Source organism: Choloepus didactylus, chromosome 2 (genome assembly GCF_015220235.1).
Source record: "Choloepus didactylus isolate mChoDid1 chromosome 2, mChoDid1.pri, whole genome shotgun sequence".
Classification (NCBI taxonomy): Eukaryota; Metazoa; Chordata; class Mammalia; order Pilosa; family Megalonychidae; genus Choloepus; species Choloepus didactylus.
The window spans coordinates 123,457,158-123,472,332 of NC_051308.1; the positions used below are offsets into that span (position 1 = coordinate 123,457,158).

The following is a 15,175-nucleotide window of genomic DNA, read 5'->3' on the forward strand; positions in this document are numbered from 1 at the left end:
TAATTCATGGGGTGATTGTGGGGATTATGTGAAGTAAAATATATAAAGTGTTGGTGGGTGGTTGATGCTTAAACATGTCAAGTGGCACCACGGGGAAGGGAGAGGACAGCATGGAGCCCCATCCTACCCCATAACTCACTTAGCAATCGCTGTAGGTACTATTTGTAGCCCACTAGGCTGTTATTTCCCGTCCCTCACCTCAGTTGCCCATGCTGTAGTCTTTGTCCGGGGCCAGCTGTGACCATAGTGACAGCCACGTAAATTAATCATGAGAGACCGCATCTTCTCCATCCTCAAATCCCAAACCAGGGACAGAGGCGAGAGTACAATATTTCATTCTAGCAGGGCTGCCGGCCTCAACCACAGCTCCAGAAAGGAAATGCTGGAAACGTTCACCGTTCGATTGGAAGCTAGGGGAAAACACCAGGAAGTGGAACGCAATTAAGGAGGCCAGGAGGGGCCGCGGGAGGCTGAGCGCGCTCCGGGAGCAACTGGGAGCGGCGTCGGGCCCAGCCCCTGGGGCGTGGTTAAAACTAGCCCGGGCTTCTTCCTGCTTCTCCCACCCCAGCTCCGCAGGCGGCCCCGCCCGCTGTTCCTGCGTCCCCCCTCCTGGTGCCGGAGCGGGTGACAGTGGGCCCTGAGCAGCGAGCAGGTCGCCACGAACCGGACGCGGCGTGGCGGGGAATCGGGAGCCCTGGGAGAGTAAGCCCGTGTTGTCGTTCGACCCTCTACCCCCACCCCTGCCACCTCCCGTGCCTTCCCGGTCCCCTCTCATTTTCCTCTTCGCCTCTCCTCTCCTGCCCCTTCTTTTCCCCCCTCCTCTTCCTTCTCTCTCTTCTTCCCGCAGTCTCTACAACGCCCCTCCCTCTTTATGGACTGCCCCCAGGAAAAGCCTGGTGCTGACACCATCCCAGCCCCCTTCTGACTTCTGCTGGCTTTGCTGCGAGAAGGAGAAGGGAAGACTTCTTAGCTGCAGATCCTGGCCGGCACCCCTCCCCAGCCCCCTGCCTCTGCACCCTGGGAGACACTGGGCCCTTGTGCTGGGCACTGCCCTGGGGGTCTAGCCTGGCCCCCATCCCCCCGGGGAAACTAGACAGGCTCAGCTTTGCCCCCTCCCCGCCCCCATCTCTGTGAGCCACATGCTGGGGAGATAGTGGAATGGAAGAAAGAAAGACACCTTCCCCGCTCCCTGCTTGGGGCTGGGTACAGAAACACTCCCACAGGGCTGTGAGGCCAGGAGCACGGAGTGCCCTTCTGGGATGGGGCACACTAAGGTCTCAGGTCCCTCAGGCAATTCTGGGCCTGAACGAGCCTGATCTGTGTTCACTGCTGCTCTGGCGGCCTTTGACATTTCCTCCTCTGGGGGAATGGGCTTTGCCCTAAGTCATGTTGCTGTAGGAAAGAAGAATCGTGATCTGAATTGTTGTGGAAAGTGTTTACTTAAAATCTTATTAAGGTTTATTTGTAGAACTTCTGTCTGCTGGCCTTATCACCAGAGACAAATTCTAGGGGGGGGGGGGTCTCTCTGCTTTGCTGACCTTTAAGAAAACAACTGAGAGATGAAGGAAGAGCTGGGGAGAGGCAGGTTCTGTCCTGGAGGGGGGAGAGGGGTATTACACTTGCAGTCATGTCCCCATCCCACCCTCCCAGCCCATCTGCCCTTACCAGCCTTGACTGACAGGGAGGCAGCCTGAGGGTGGATGCACCAGCATCCCGGCTGCAGTCAATAATGCCACGAATGTAGGAATCCTTTCCAGGGGTGAGAGTGTATTGCCCCTCTCTTCTTCCAACCCTGGACACTGCAAAGGACAAATCCTCTTTCCCTGGCCCCCTAGCAGACCCTGGGAAAAGGCCAGACTCAACTCCAGGATATGTCATAATAGCAAATAATTATGAAATGCCTCCTACATGTCAGATATTGTTTCTCAGTACTTTATATAAAGTAACCATTTAATTCACACCACACCTCTGTAAGGTATATATTGTTACTAATCCCATTTAACAGATTAAAAAACTGAGGCACAGAGGGCTTAAAGCAATTTGTCCAAGGTCATAGAGCTTTCTGGTTGTTTTCCTCATCACAGGAGAGTCGCCACCTGGAGGCACACTGCCTAAGCCCTGCTGGCCAAAGAGTAGTTTTGAGTGTGGTCACATCCTGGGAAAAGCTGGACATGGGGACGCTAAGGAGGGAGGCAGGGCGCGGGTGATGGGGAGGAAAAGGCATGAGGCAGTGTGAAGAGAACTGCTGCAGAGGGAGTGCCTTTGCAACGGTCCTCACCCAGCCAGTGCCAAGAGCTGCCTCTTCCTGCCAGGCTGCAGGAACTATCTCCCTCATCTGTCCCTTTGGCTGGGTAACTCCCTCTTAGGAGTGCCCAGCACCAGCTTAAGAGCTCCTTTTCCATCAGACTCCAAACATTCACAGTTTTTAAAGGGTCACAAAGTCGCCTGTTCGCCCAGCCCTGCAGGGCAGTGTGGAGGCTATAAGTGAACCCCCTAGAGACCTGGAGAGGAGAGGAGGCATCACAGAGAGATGGCGGTATGGGGTGCAGGAATTCACAGATACCATCTCCAGGTAGACACTCTCCTTTTGTTGGCTCTGAAACTGTCTTCTGGTGTGGCCAGGGGGAAGCCAGCAAGGCTGGGGCAGAGGAAAAGAGGAGAGTAGCCCCCAGGGGGAGGAAAGGGAAATTGGGAGGGGCTGTTCCCTACAGGAACAGAACCAAACCAACAAAAGAACCAAAGGCCTCCTTTGCAAGGCAGGGCCAATATTACCTTGGAACATGGCCAGGGACCCTGGCACAGGTAAAGGGAAAGGTGTTAAGGCAGCCTGAGAACCTCTCGGACTGTGGTCACAACCACTCTATCACACACACACTCCATCACACACACTCACACACATGCAGATACACAGCTGTATAGCTCCAATCTGTCACTCTTTCACACCCACAAACTTTGACACATATTTTATGCTCAGATTTAGTACACACTCATTGTTATAGATTGAATCATGTCCCCCAAAAGACAAGTCTTAACCCCCAGTCCTGTGGATGTGAACCCATTTGTAAATAGGATCTTTGAGGATTTTATTAAGATGTGGCCAAACTGAATCAGGGTGAACCTTAATCCAATAATCTCTTTATAAGTAGAGAGAATTTGGACACAGCAGGAGGAGACAGAGAGGGAGAGCGTGGCCATGGGATGGAGGCAGAGGTTGGGTTATGGCAGCTGTCAGGACCAGATGCTACAGACGTCAGAGAAAGTATGATCATGCTGATATCTTGATAGTGGCTTCTAGCCTCCAAAATGTGGCAATTAGTTTCTGTTTTTAAGCCAAACCATCTATGACATTTGTCATAGCAGCCCTGGCAAACTAAGGCTCTCATATTTAGATATACACTCTGACACACACAAACACACTCTAGAGGGCAACAATAAAGACACAAATGCAGAAACATCAAGTCACACTCTTGTGAGACACACTCTCAGACAGGCTCATGCTCAAACAGACTCAGTGACAGACTCCAAGACATGTGGACTGGACATTCCTGTGGAAGGTCCCCATGGCCCACTGCAGCCATACCAGAAAGCCAGCACCAGAGCAGGGGTGTCTGGCAGCTGATTGCCCATGGCTTGGCTGCTGAAACTGAGGATGGTTCTGGGAAGCTGTGAGAATCCCAGGAATTGCTACCCACAGGGAGTTCAGAGACTCCAACCATGGGATTACCTGTGACACTCTGGGAACATCCCAGTGGGGGAAGGATAGCTTTGTTTACTTTGAATGGCCTAAAGCTTCCCTAAGGGTTCCTCTTCTCACATGGGGTAGCTATCACTGCTGATCAACAGTGTTCCTCTGCTCCTCGGTGCCTGGAGCTTGTTCTATATAGACCCACACAGAAAATGGCACCAGACCTGGAATCTGAATAGCACAGCCTTAAAAACACAGACTGTGGAGCCAGACTGCTGGGGTTCAAATCTGTGCTCTGCTACTTACTACCTGTGTGATGCTATGTGATCCTGGTGCAAGTTACTTAATCTCTCTAGGCCTCCGTTTCCTCAACTATGAAATGAGAACTGTAATAACACGTACCTCATGGGGCTATTGCAAGCATTAAATGAGTAAATCTGAGCAAAGTGGTGGGTGGACAGGTGAGAGGATGTGAGCTGATGGGCAGGAGATAGAGCAGCTGATGAGGAGAGCGGGGTGGGGCAGAGGAGCAGGTAGACGATCTGGAAATAACCACAGGCAGTCTCCCTGTATCTCTGTGCTGTCAACTTTGATGTTCTGGAGTGAAGATAAATGAGAGCATATTTCCCTTTAACCATATTTCCTCACAGGGCACAGAGCGTGCTCAGCCAGAAAGCCATAGAACACAGGAACATTTTCTTATTACATAATAATATCAAAGATAATGCTCTCCTTCTCAAAGGAGCCCAGAGCAGTTAGAGCTTGCATATTCAGCACCCATCTTGCACCGGCCCTGGGCGGGGGCCTGAGGCTGCCAGCTACCAGAGCCAGGCTGCTCCCGGCGGGAGAAGGCAGAACCGAGCCAAGGGCGTCCCTGACAGCCGCGGCACTCAGTGGAAGCTGCATCCTCAGGGCTTCTGCAGCAGGTGTGCTGCCACCTGCCTGACTCACACCACGAGGCTGCCCCCTCGGAGGCCAACACCAGCTTAGATGCCTTGGAGGGACTCCTGCAGAAGAAAGAGAATGCTCTCTGCTCACCAGAATGTAAACAAGAAGAAATGGGGCTGGGGACGGGTCTTGCAGGCCTGTCTGCTCCAAATTGGCACTTACTGCCCTGCCTCCTTTCCAGGCTATGTCTGTGTCTAGGGAAGTGCCATGAGCTGTGTGAGAGCAACTAGAGGGAGGACTCACGAGGGAGAACAGGAGGGATAGTCAAAGCCCCCTCTTCTGTCCAATGCAAGCCCTCACTGCTGGGGTGGCTCCTGCTCTGGGATTGGGCTGCACGTGCAGGAAGAGAGATTCTCTCCTTCGTGTTAAGAAGCAGAGACCCACTGAAGACTGCATGGGCTCAAAGGAATTTCAGAGAGCTGATGCCCTGATAGGGCCACAGAGACAGAGAAAAGCTGTCCCAGATCAAGTGCCAGTCTGGCACAAAGCAGACTTGATACTTTTCTCCACACTTAAGCCATTTTTTTTTCTATTTTCCTTTGAGGTATCTTCAAGCTAGGCTGTTCATCTTAGAAGAAAGAGGAAGCATGTGTTGGATGGCCCACTGCCAATGTGTTCAGGCAATGACAATGCCGTGGCCACCCTATGCTGAGTGGCACTCAGAGCAAGCTCCTGCCTTTCTGGGCTCTCAGATGCAATCGCCTGTGCGCTAAGCCTTGCTCTGAGTGCCACTCAGCATAGGGTGGCCACGGCATTGTCATTGCCTGAACACATTGGCAGTGGGCCATCCAACAGGCACCAGGGAGCCCCAGAGTCATAACACATTTTGTCTATGGTTTTGCAAGGTGGTCTCCTACAGATGTCATATCACGTGTCAGACCACCCTATTGCTCCTGCTTAATGTTGAGACAGTTTCATAGTAGGTGCTCACAGTTTTTCAATGCCTTCCTATTGCTTATAGCAACAGTGTCAGAAACCGCCACCACCACCATTTGCTAAGGGTACAATAATATTATCTCATTTGATGTTCTCAGCAGTCCCGCGAGATGGGCATTCTACTAAATCATATGTTACAGATGAGGAAGTTGAGACAAAGGAAAAATTAAGTACACACAGAAGTAGTAGGGCCAGCATTTGAACATGAGTGAGGTCCAAGCATCCAGCTGTGACACACAAAGTCTTTTGACTCTGGCCTCTGCCTCCTCTCCAGCTTTGGCTCTCTCTACCTTGCACTCAGGTGGGAGATGGGGGACTCCACCAACAGCTTTTGCACCTCTTTTTTTTTTTTTTCCCCTTTCTCTCTGCCTAGACTATTCATCCTACCTCAACCCCCAACCCCCACCCCAATTTTACCACACCCTACTCCTGGCTAATACTTCTCTTTGTGAATTCATTTTACCACTTTCTGTAGGACTTGACCTGCACTCCCTAAGTCCCCAAGACTGAATTGGGTGTAACTTTTTTATGCTTCCATAGCAACAGGTACATGTCCCAATCAGTGCACACGGCACTTATTATTACAGTGCATCTACTTTCTCCCACACATGGCCATACACTCCCATAGGGCAACGCGTATATCTTATCCACCGTGGCATTGCCAGTACTTAGCAGTGTGGCTGGTGCTTGGTCAATGCTTGTTGAGTTGTGAACTTTTCCTATAAAGGGCCAGATAGCTAATATTCTAGGGCTTTTAAAAACCCTTTAAAAATATAAAATCTTTCTTAGCTTGAGGCTCATACAAAAACAGATTATGAGCCAAATTTTGCCTGTGACCCAAAGTTTGCTGGCTCCACTGAAATTGGGTAAAATATTTCTAAACTAGGAAATTCCTACTAATTCAGTGATTTTCAAGCAAGGGCTATACAGCTTCCTTAGAGGGCATTTTGAAATGGGGTGTATGTATGTGTGTGTGTGTGTGTGTGTTTGTCATAACGACTGGGGGGTGGGAGTTTGCAGCACTGTGTACCCAGGAGCCAGAGATGCTCAGCTCCCTGCAATGCACAGGGTAGTTTTGCACTGGCTGGCTGTTAGTACTGCATCTCTTTCACTACTTTCTAGGAGCAATGAAATTGCCTTGGGTAAGACATAAGAGAACCAATTCCTCCTCAGCTCCAATTGTTTAAGCAGTAAGGATAAGTACCCTCTGAGGTTCCTCATGTGATCCCTGGCACAGTGCCCAACCCATGCAGGCCTCCTTGTCTGCTGAATCCTGCCCATCGGTGCTGGGTTGGGAGAGGGGTGCAGCACTTGAGACCTGCTGCTGCTTAGCTTGCTGTGTCTTCTGAAGTCTTCCCTACACCAGGGTTGCTTCTGGAGAACCAGAAGGAGAGGAGATGGAAGATCATCAGAGGACTGAACAAAAACAGGGATACTTTAACATAGCTCCAAAATCTGTCCTGGGTGGGCCAGATCCATCTTCAAGGCGATCCCTGGCTGAGTTTTGGGCAGCATGAAGCTGCACGTTGAAAATTCACCACCAAGCAGCAGGAACAGGGCAATGGCTTGGTTCGTGTTCAAGCCAGTAAGCCCCATGGTGGCTTTGCAGAATAGCCCATTGGACTCTCTTTCTCCCCCTGTTGACCCCTATCCGGAGTTTGTTCACCTGTGGGGACTTCAGTGACTTAGGTAAAACTTTATATACTCGCATCGTGAAAATTAATCAAAAATTAGTAGAAACCATTACTCAAGTGCTTATAGGTACTTTATAGGTGGGAAAACAGAAAAATGTACCATAAGCAGAAAAGGGTCTAATATTCCTTAAGGAACTGGATATAGAAGACAGGGTTTGAGAGTAGTTCTAGCCCTTATTAACATAATAGAGTTCTTTACTCTCTTAGAGTCTTCATTTTCCCCGTTGGTAAAAACAACATGATTGATCCCTTTCCAACTTTTCTTTCCAGGGTGATTATGGTAAGTCAAGAGAGATAGGGCATGTTAAAGCCTTTTATGAACTATCAAGTACCATAAAAATATAAAATCCCTTAGGATGTCTTATTTTTACATAAATTGGAATCTGGTTCTTCATAAAAAATTATTTCTGGCTTAGAATTATTCCTCTTTAGAATAAACTAGCTATTTGCAAGAGAAAGCAGATCATATTGACCTTTCACTTTGGGGCCAGACGCTAAGGCGCCAAGACTTAGCTCAGATTTCATAGCATTATTTAGAAGTTCCTTCACGTCAGTCCATATCCACATCAGGGGTCTACACTGGCCCAGCTGTGCTGGGCGCTCTTATGATTACTATTTCCTTTTCCCCATCTCGTGGCAATTCCAAGAGGTTGGTATTGTTATCTGTGTTTTACAGATAAGGAAACAGAGACTCAGAGGGTTTAAGTATCTTGCCCAAGGACATTCAATGAGAAATTAACCATTTTCTTCTTTACAAACCCAGAATTTTCAATAAAATGAAATCTAGACAAGTTAATCTTTGCTAGATGACTTTGCTTCTGATAATTTTATGAGTTAAATCATCAACCTATACAGCAATCATTTTTCAGTTAAAAAAATACTTTCTTTCTGGGAAAAAAAGTGCAAATTCCAAAATTTCAGAAGCATTGTTTTGAGTCTGTACTTCCTAAGTGCTGAGAGCAGACTCTGGATGTCAGTTTTTGAAGAAAAATGAGAAAGGACCTCACGGATGAAATATGACCTAAATCTTCAGGAAGGATGTAAAAGACTTGGTTACAAGGACTTTGGGTTCGTTAACTCCCATGTTCCCTGGAATTCTTTTCTTGTTGGTTGATCTCTCAAGTGTCTCCAAGGGATGGAGCTATTTTAACTTCCCGTTTCCCCCTCTGTGCTCATGCAATGCACCTGAGCCCTCAGAGCTGAAGCAAATATTTTCTTTCCCACCTCCTGCCATTCCCCCTGCCATTCCCTTCTCCTTTGGTCTCAGTGTCACCATATGTAGGCCAGTTTCTGTAGGCCAGGAAGGTTTCTGAAAGGTCTCTTGAAATGCATTAACATTTCAAGCTAATGCAAATCACTTTCACAACATGGCAGCATGCTTAAGGGTCTGCTGATGAATTATTTTATTATCTTGAGTCCTTGATGTCCAGATGCTTAGTTCAATTTCTGACAAAGCAGAAGGACAGACTGTATCTGTAGGGCTACAGGATGTGAGGGATAGAATGCTCTTTTAATATTAGCTTTATTTTTGTTATCACTCCCTGCCTTCACCTCACTGGCCCAGAAAATACTGAAGAATACTAGTTTCTCCAAGGCCTTTGTAGCTGTCTTCAACTTTTGGAAGAGCCACAGTAGTAAGTCTGATTAGCTGGCTCCCCAGACAGATGCCAATGGCAGCAGGCTCTGCTTGATACTGGGAGGGAGAGGTACTAGTTGGCAGGCAAGTTCCCTCTGACTAGGGATGGCACTCCTCTAAAACCATCAGTGTGGATGCCTCCAAGGCCCACCTCACACCCTTGATCTCCTTGACCCCTTCAGCTGGAAGAGACACTCCAGCTCTGCTGTGTACCACGAGTCACTAATATACAAGTGTCACCTACCACCATGAGTCTAGTTGGCTGTGTGGGCTTCTCGATTTCCTTTCTGGGTAGTTAACTCCAGGAAAGTTGGAACCAAATCTCATGAAGCCCTGGACACAAAACAGCACCTGGCCTAGTGCCTTGCACACAGGAAGTGCTCAATAAATCATTTATTTTTTTTAAAATGGCTATTTTAGATTTCTGCAGCTTTCCTGGGTTTAATGGTTATAAAAGTGTATGGGGAAAAGTCTTTAAACACTTGGAAATTAAACAAAACACTTCTAAATAATTCATGGGTCAAAGAGGAAGTCTCAAGGGAAATTTGAACATATTTTGAACTGAATGAAATGGAACATATATCAAAATTCATGGAATGTACCTAAAGCAGTGCTTAGAGGGAAATTTAGAGCATTCAATGTCTAAATAATAGCAAAGAAGAATGGTGTCAAATCAATCATGTAAGCTTCCACCTTAAGAAACAAGAAAAAGAAGAGCAAAATAAATCCAAAGCAAGCAAAAGAAGGCTATAATAAAATCAGAGCAGATATCAATAAAATTGAAAACATACAAATAATAGAGAAAAAATCAATGAAAACAAATGCTGGTTCTTCGAAAAGATCCATAAAATTTATAAACATCTAGCAAGACTGACAAAGAAAAAAGGAGAGAAGACACAAATTACTGATTTCAGGAATGAAAGAAGGGCTCTCCCTATAGACCTTGCAGACATTAAAAAGATAATAAGGGTACACTATGAACAACTCTACACACAAACACTTAGTGACATTGATTCAATGAACCAATTCTTTGAAAACAACAAACAACCAAAACAGCCAGGATGAAATAGATAATCTGAATAGTCCTATAACTATTAAATCCATTGAATCTCTAGTTTCAAAACTTTTCAAAAAAGAAATCTCCAGGCCCAGATGGTCTCATGGGTGAATTCTACCAAACATTTAAAGAAGAAATAACACCAATCCTTCCAGAAAAAAGAAGAGGAAGGAACACTTCCCAGCTTATTTTATGAGTCCAGCATTACCCTGATACCAAAACCAGGCAAAAACAGTACAAGAAAATAAAACTACAGCTCAATATCCCTCATGAACATAGACACAACAACCTCAACAAAATATTAGCAAATCAAATCCAGAAATACATTTTAAAAAATAAATCACTGTGACTAAATGTCCTTCAATGAGTGAATGGGGTGATGAAACTCTTCTACATTCTCATTGTGGTTGTGATTACACAAATCTGTACATGTGTTACAGTTCATAAAACTGTACACACATACACACGCACCAGTTTCACTGAATGCTGATTTTAAAAATTTAGTTTAAAAAATCTATGAGTGTTTTGTATATCTGTATGTGTTACCTCTGTCATGATGGTAACTATCATTTGTACTGCACTTTTGTTATCAACTACTTTCAAATACATGTCATAAAATTCTCTCAACAACAATCCTATGAGGTAAGTTATTGGTCCAGCTGGACAGGTGGGGAAACTGAGTCAGAGAGGTGAGAACTGTATATTCGTGTGTATTAATGGGCAGTCAGGCCCTTAGGGGAAGGTTCCTGCCAGCAGAGGCTCCCACTCCCCCTCCTCTGGCTTGCGGCTTACACCCTGGAGGGTGATGGAAATGAGACTTGGTGTCTCTTGGATAGAAAGTGAGCCCAGGAGCAATCTTGCCCAAGGGCAGTAGCTGCTGGGTCCAGGCCTCACTGAGAAGGTTTTCAGTGCTTAGGGAAGGCTGTGGCACAGCGTCCAGCTATGGCACTTAAGTTCAGCCCTGGACACCAGGGAAGGCTTCCACTGCTATTTAAATGCCTGCTCACCTGATGGCTTCTTTTTGTTTTGTGCTGATCGACTCTACTATAACTGTAATGTTCCAAGTGAGTGCTGGGTAGTGGGAACAAAGAAGCAAGAAGGAAGGTTTCTAGAATATTCCATTCTATTTTCTCAATTCCCTGAAACTTTATTATAACATTTATTTGGGATCCCTTTCCTTTTGACCCACCACCCATACAAAAATGTGGTTGTCAAAAGAGGAGAAGGCAAGAAACTGAGAAAAATATCCACTGGAGTCCTGATCCATTGAGGTGGGCAGAAGGGGTGGGTGTGATGCCAAGAACATACAAATGAGGACTATGCTAATGAAAGCTTCTTGTGTATTTCTATACCCCTCCCCTTCTTTCAATCCAACTAATATTTGTCAAAAGTCTAGAGGCATGTGTGGTACTGTCAAGCAATTGCTTATTTTCTGTCTTTGTCAGAGAAGCAGATCTTGATGGCCAAGAGCCATTTTTTAGGAGACTTAATTTTAAAACTGAATAACAGCCCAAGATGCTGCAGAAACTTTTGCCAAAGCTCTGGAACCCATCGGGAAACCTTGGACAAGCAAGAAGCCAAGTTTATCTCTCAGGGCTCACCAGCTCAGTCCTTGCCGTTTGGAACTTGCATCTTGTTGAAGTGATACTGTGCTTTAAGAGGCTGAAGTCTGTCTGAAACATCCCAAGAGTAAGTCATTCTCTACCATTCTAACCCCATAGGGACAGGTTTGGCATGGAGGCTACAGGGCTGAGTGAATACTGGAAGGCACAGAAGATGTAAAACCTGAGTCTGAGACTATGTTGGAAGGGAGCAGCGGGCTTAAATGGAGAAGTTGTCAGGGTTGTTGCAATCTGTATTTGGTGAGTAGTATACCTAGATAAGCCACATCCCACCTACTGGCACTAACAAATCATAGCAAAGGGCGAGATACGACCTCCTAGTATATCTTTTATTTATTTATTTATTTTTAATTTTCAGTATTTAATCATGTTTTATAGAGAAACATTCATAGATACAAAGTTATTGGATTAAGTGTACTAATGTTTTTTTGAGGGTAGACCAGTGGTTCTTTTTTTTCTTTTTTTTAATTCAATTTTATTGAAATATATTCACATACCATAGTCATCCAAAGTGTACAATCAATTGTTCACAGCACCATCAAACAGCTGTGCATTCATCACCCCAATTATTTTTTGAACATTTTCCTTGTACCAGAAAAAGTGAAAATAAGAATAAAAAAAAAGTAAAAAAGAACACCCAAATCATCCCCCCCCAACCTATTTTTCATTTAGTTTTTTGTCCCCATTTTTCTACTCATCCATCCATACACTGGATAAAGGGAGTGTGATCCATAAGGCTTCCCAAACACACTGTCATGTCTTATAAGCTACATTGCTATACAATCATCTTCAAGAGTCAAGTCTACTGGATTGCAGTTTGATAGTTTCAGGTATTTACTTCTAGCTATTCCAATGCATTAAAACCTAAAAAGGGTTATCTATATAGTGCATAAGAATGTCCACCAGAGTGACCTCTCGACTCCATTTGGAATCTCTCAGCCACTGAAACTTTATTTCGTTTCATTTCTCATCCCCCCTTTTCAAGAAGATGTTCTCAATCCCACAGTGTCGGGTCCCGGGAGTCATATCCTGCATTGCCAGGGAGATTTACACCCCTGGGAGTCAGGTCCCATGTAGGGGGGAGGGCAGTGAGTTCACCCACTGAGCTGACTTAGCTAGAGAGAGAGAGGGCCACATCTGAGCAACAAAGAGGTACTCAGGGGGAAACTCTTAGGCACAATTATAAGCAGGTTTAGCCTCTCCTTTGCAGTGACGAGCTTCATAAGGCAAGTCCCGGGATAGAGGGCTTGGCACATCAAATCACCATTCCTCAATGTTTGTGAGAACATCAGCATTTCCCCCCAGCTCCTCAGGGAGGCCCTGCATATATATTTTTATTCTCTGTCCAAATTACTTTGGGATGTATCGCTATTTCACACTAACCTATGCAAACCCACCAGGTCTTACTTCCTATTAAGAGTTTCACATAATTATGGTATTTGAACGAACTGTGTGAGTTAAATTATTTAGGAAATATAGATCTTGCACCAATGAAACATCTCTTCCCTTGGTCTCACACGGAACCTGAAGTTTCAAAATGCAGTCAGTATTGTCCTTTACCCTTTGACCCCAACTGCCCTAGTCCTACCCACATCTGTTTCTTTCATATCTCTAGTTGAAGTCTGGATTCTTTTTCAGCCTTTTTAACAGTGGCTATATGTGCTAACACTGACATTCAATATTTATTTATTTTTAATGGAAGCATGAGGTAGCCAGGTCTTGCATTTAAGGGAAGTTAATTGTGTGGCTCCTGTGCTCCTTGCAACCCAGATAGTTGCAAGAGTGCTATGCCTCTGTCTCAAGGAAGGGAACTCATATTTTAGGGAACTCAGTTGCTTGTCAGGCAGCCTGAGGTTACTGGGGGCACAGGACTTCCTCTTGCTTAAGAATCCAGAAATGTGGATTTAGAAATAAAATTTTAAATACCCCTATGTCCAGAGGTTTTCCATTTTTGGTGTCAGACAGCCTGCCTTAGTACCCCTCAAACAAAGGCCTAGGATAATCTTGAATCAATTTCGTAGTTACAGGGTGCTTTATTTTACAGTTTAGAAAGCAATTTCTCACAGGCTGTCTCTGTTTCCCCACTGTGTGAGGCAGGTTTTATGACCCCCATTTTACAGGTGAGGAAACGAAGGCTCAGAGAAATTAAGGAATTTACTCAAAATCTCCCAGCAATTATGTGGTAGAGCAAGTTTGTGCAATGCCCTTCCCCTGCCCTACCCTGCCTCTTCTATGTTGAGAGAGGTTCTCACACTGAAAGCCACCTCTAGGGATTGAGAAGTTGACAAATGCAAGATGAGAATTTCCTTTTATTTTAATTCTGAATTTAACAAGTAAAGATATTAATAGGTGTTCCGTTGCTGGCTGGGAGTATTTGTTTAAATGTTTTCCAACCTGTTGTTTTTCTTTCTTTCTCCTTCCTTTTTCCTTCCTTCCCTCCCTCCCTCCCTCCATCCCTTCCTTCCTTCCTTCTTTCCTTCCACACACAACACTCAGTGAGGGGCTACTACAGAAATGATTATGTCAGATACCATGAAATTTACAACATAAATAAGATTCAGACCCTCAGAGAATTTATAAAGTATTATTTGGCCACAAATAGGCATATTATGAGTAAATCATGATAAAGGCCAATGAATCTAAGAACTTTCTTATTGTACTTGTTGGAATGTATAATTTTCTTGTTTACTTGTTTGTGGTCTGTCACCCTGCAGGTTGAAAGGCATCTGTCCAGTTCACCACTGAATTCCCAGTGTCTGGTACAGAATCTGGTACTGAGTTGCTGCTCAATAAACATTTGTTGTATGACTGAATGAACCAATGAGAAATCCTCAGTGGGGGCCTCCTGAAAGGTTTCAAGGAAAAGGTAGCATTTGAGCTGGGCCTTGATGAGCAGGTAGGATGTTTCTAGGCAGGTAGGAGTGTTCCAGAGTGCAGAGACAGACAGGCAATGCTGGGCTGTGTGTGACAGATGCTGAGTCCAGCTGACGTGTTGGGTATGAGTGGGAGGGAAGTTGGGGGGGCTTCATCATGGAGGGTCCCAAAGGCCAGGCTAAGTAGTATGTTCTGTTGGTGGGAGGGAACCGTTCAATTTTCTATGTAGGCAAGAGGCTGGCCAGAGCTGTAAGTTCATGTTAAGGATCTGGTAGTGACCCTTTGGATGGCTCAGGACGGGCAGTGAACAGAGGGGAGACTGTTAGGGGGTGCATAGGGAGCAGTAGCAACAGCCCATGTGAGAGGCGACAAGGCCCTGAACTGGGTTGAATTGGGGGACTGTGGAGAAGAGAAGCTCTAGAGAGACATTTCACAACCAAATGTTCATTCCCTGGGGGCCATGGTTGCCCAACTTGTTCTGAATCCTGAATTCATAACCTCTCACTGAGAAAATGTATCCCAACTCCTGGGAGATCAAGGGCAGAAAGAAAACCATATCTCAGGAACCCATTGAACGTGGAGGTTAAGGGTAGCAAGAAGTCAAAGATGATACTGCAATTCCTGGCTCAAGTGAACAGAAGAGAAGAGAGGAAATAAGAAGGAGGATCTAGGCATGGAAGAAAGGAGGGAAAATGGATTTGGTTTGGGCACATTAAGTTTGAG

General features: G+C 45.6%; 1 long non-coding RNA gene across 2 annotated transcripts; it reads left to right on the forward strand.

Annotated features, from left to right (window-relative positions):
* Positions 1 to 566: 566 nt before the first annotated feature.
* LOC119526826 lies at positions 567 to 14,501 on the forward strand. 2 transcript variants are annotated; one of them, XR_005215265.1, is made up of 3 exons: positions 567 to 702; positions 11,678 to 11,818; positions 14,293 to 14,501. It is a non-coding gene; the product is annotated as an uncharacterized LOC119526826 (long non-coding RNA). The 2 variants fall into 2 exon arrangements; XR_005215264.1 differs by lacking the exons at positions 11,678 to 11,818; positions 14,293 to 14,501 and adding an exon at positions 848 to 1,914.
* The last annotated feature ends 674 nt before the right edge of the window (positions 14,502 to 15,175 follow it).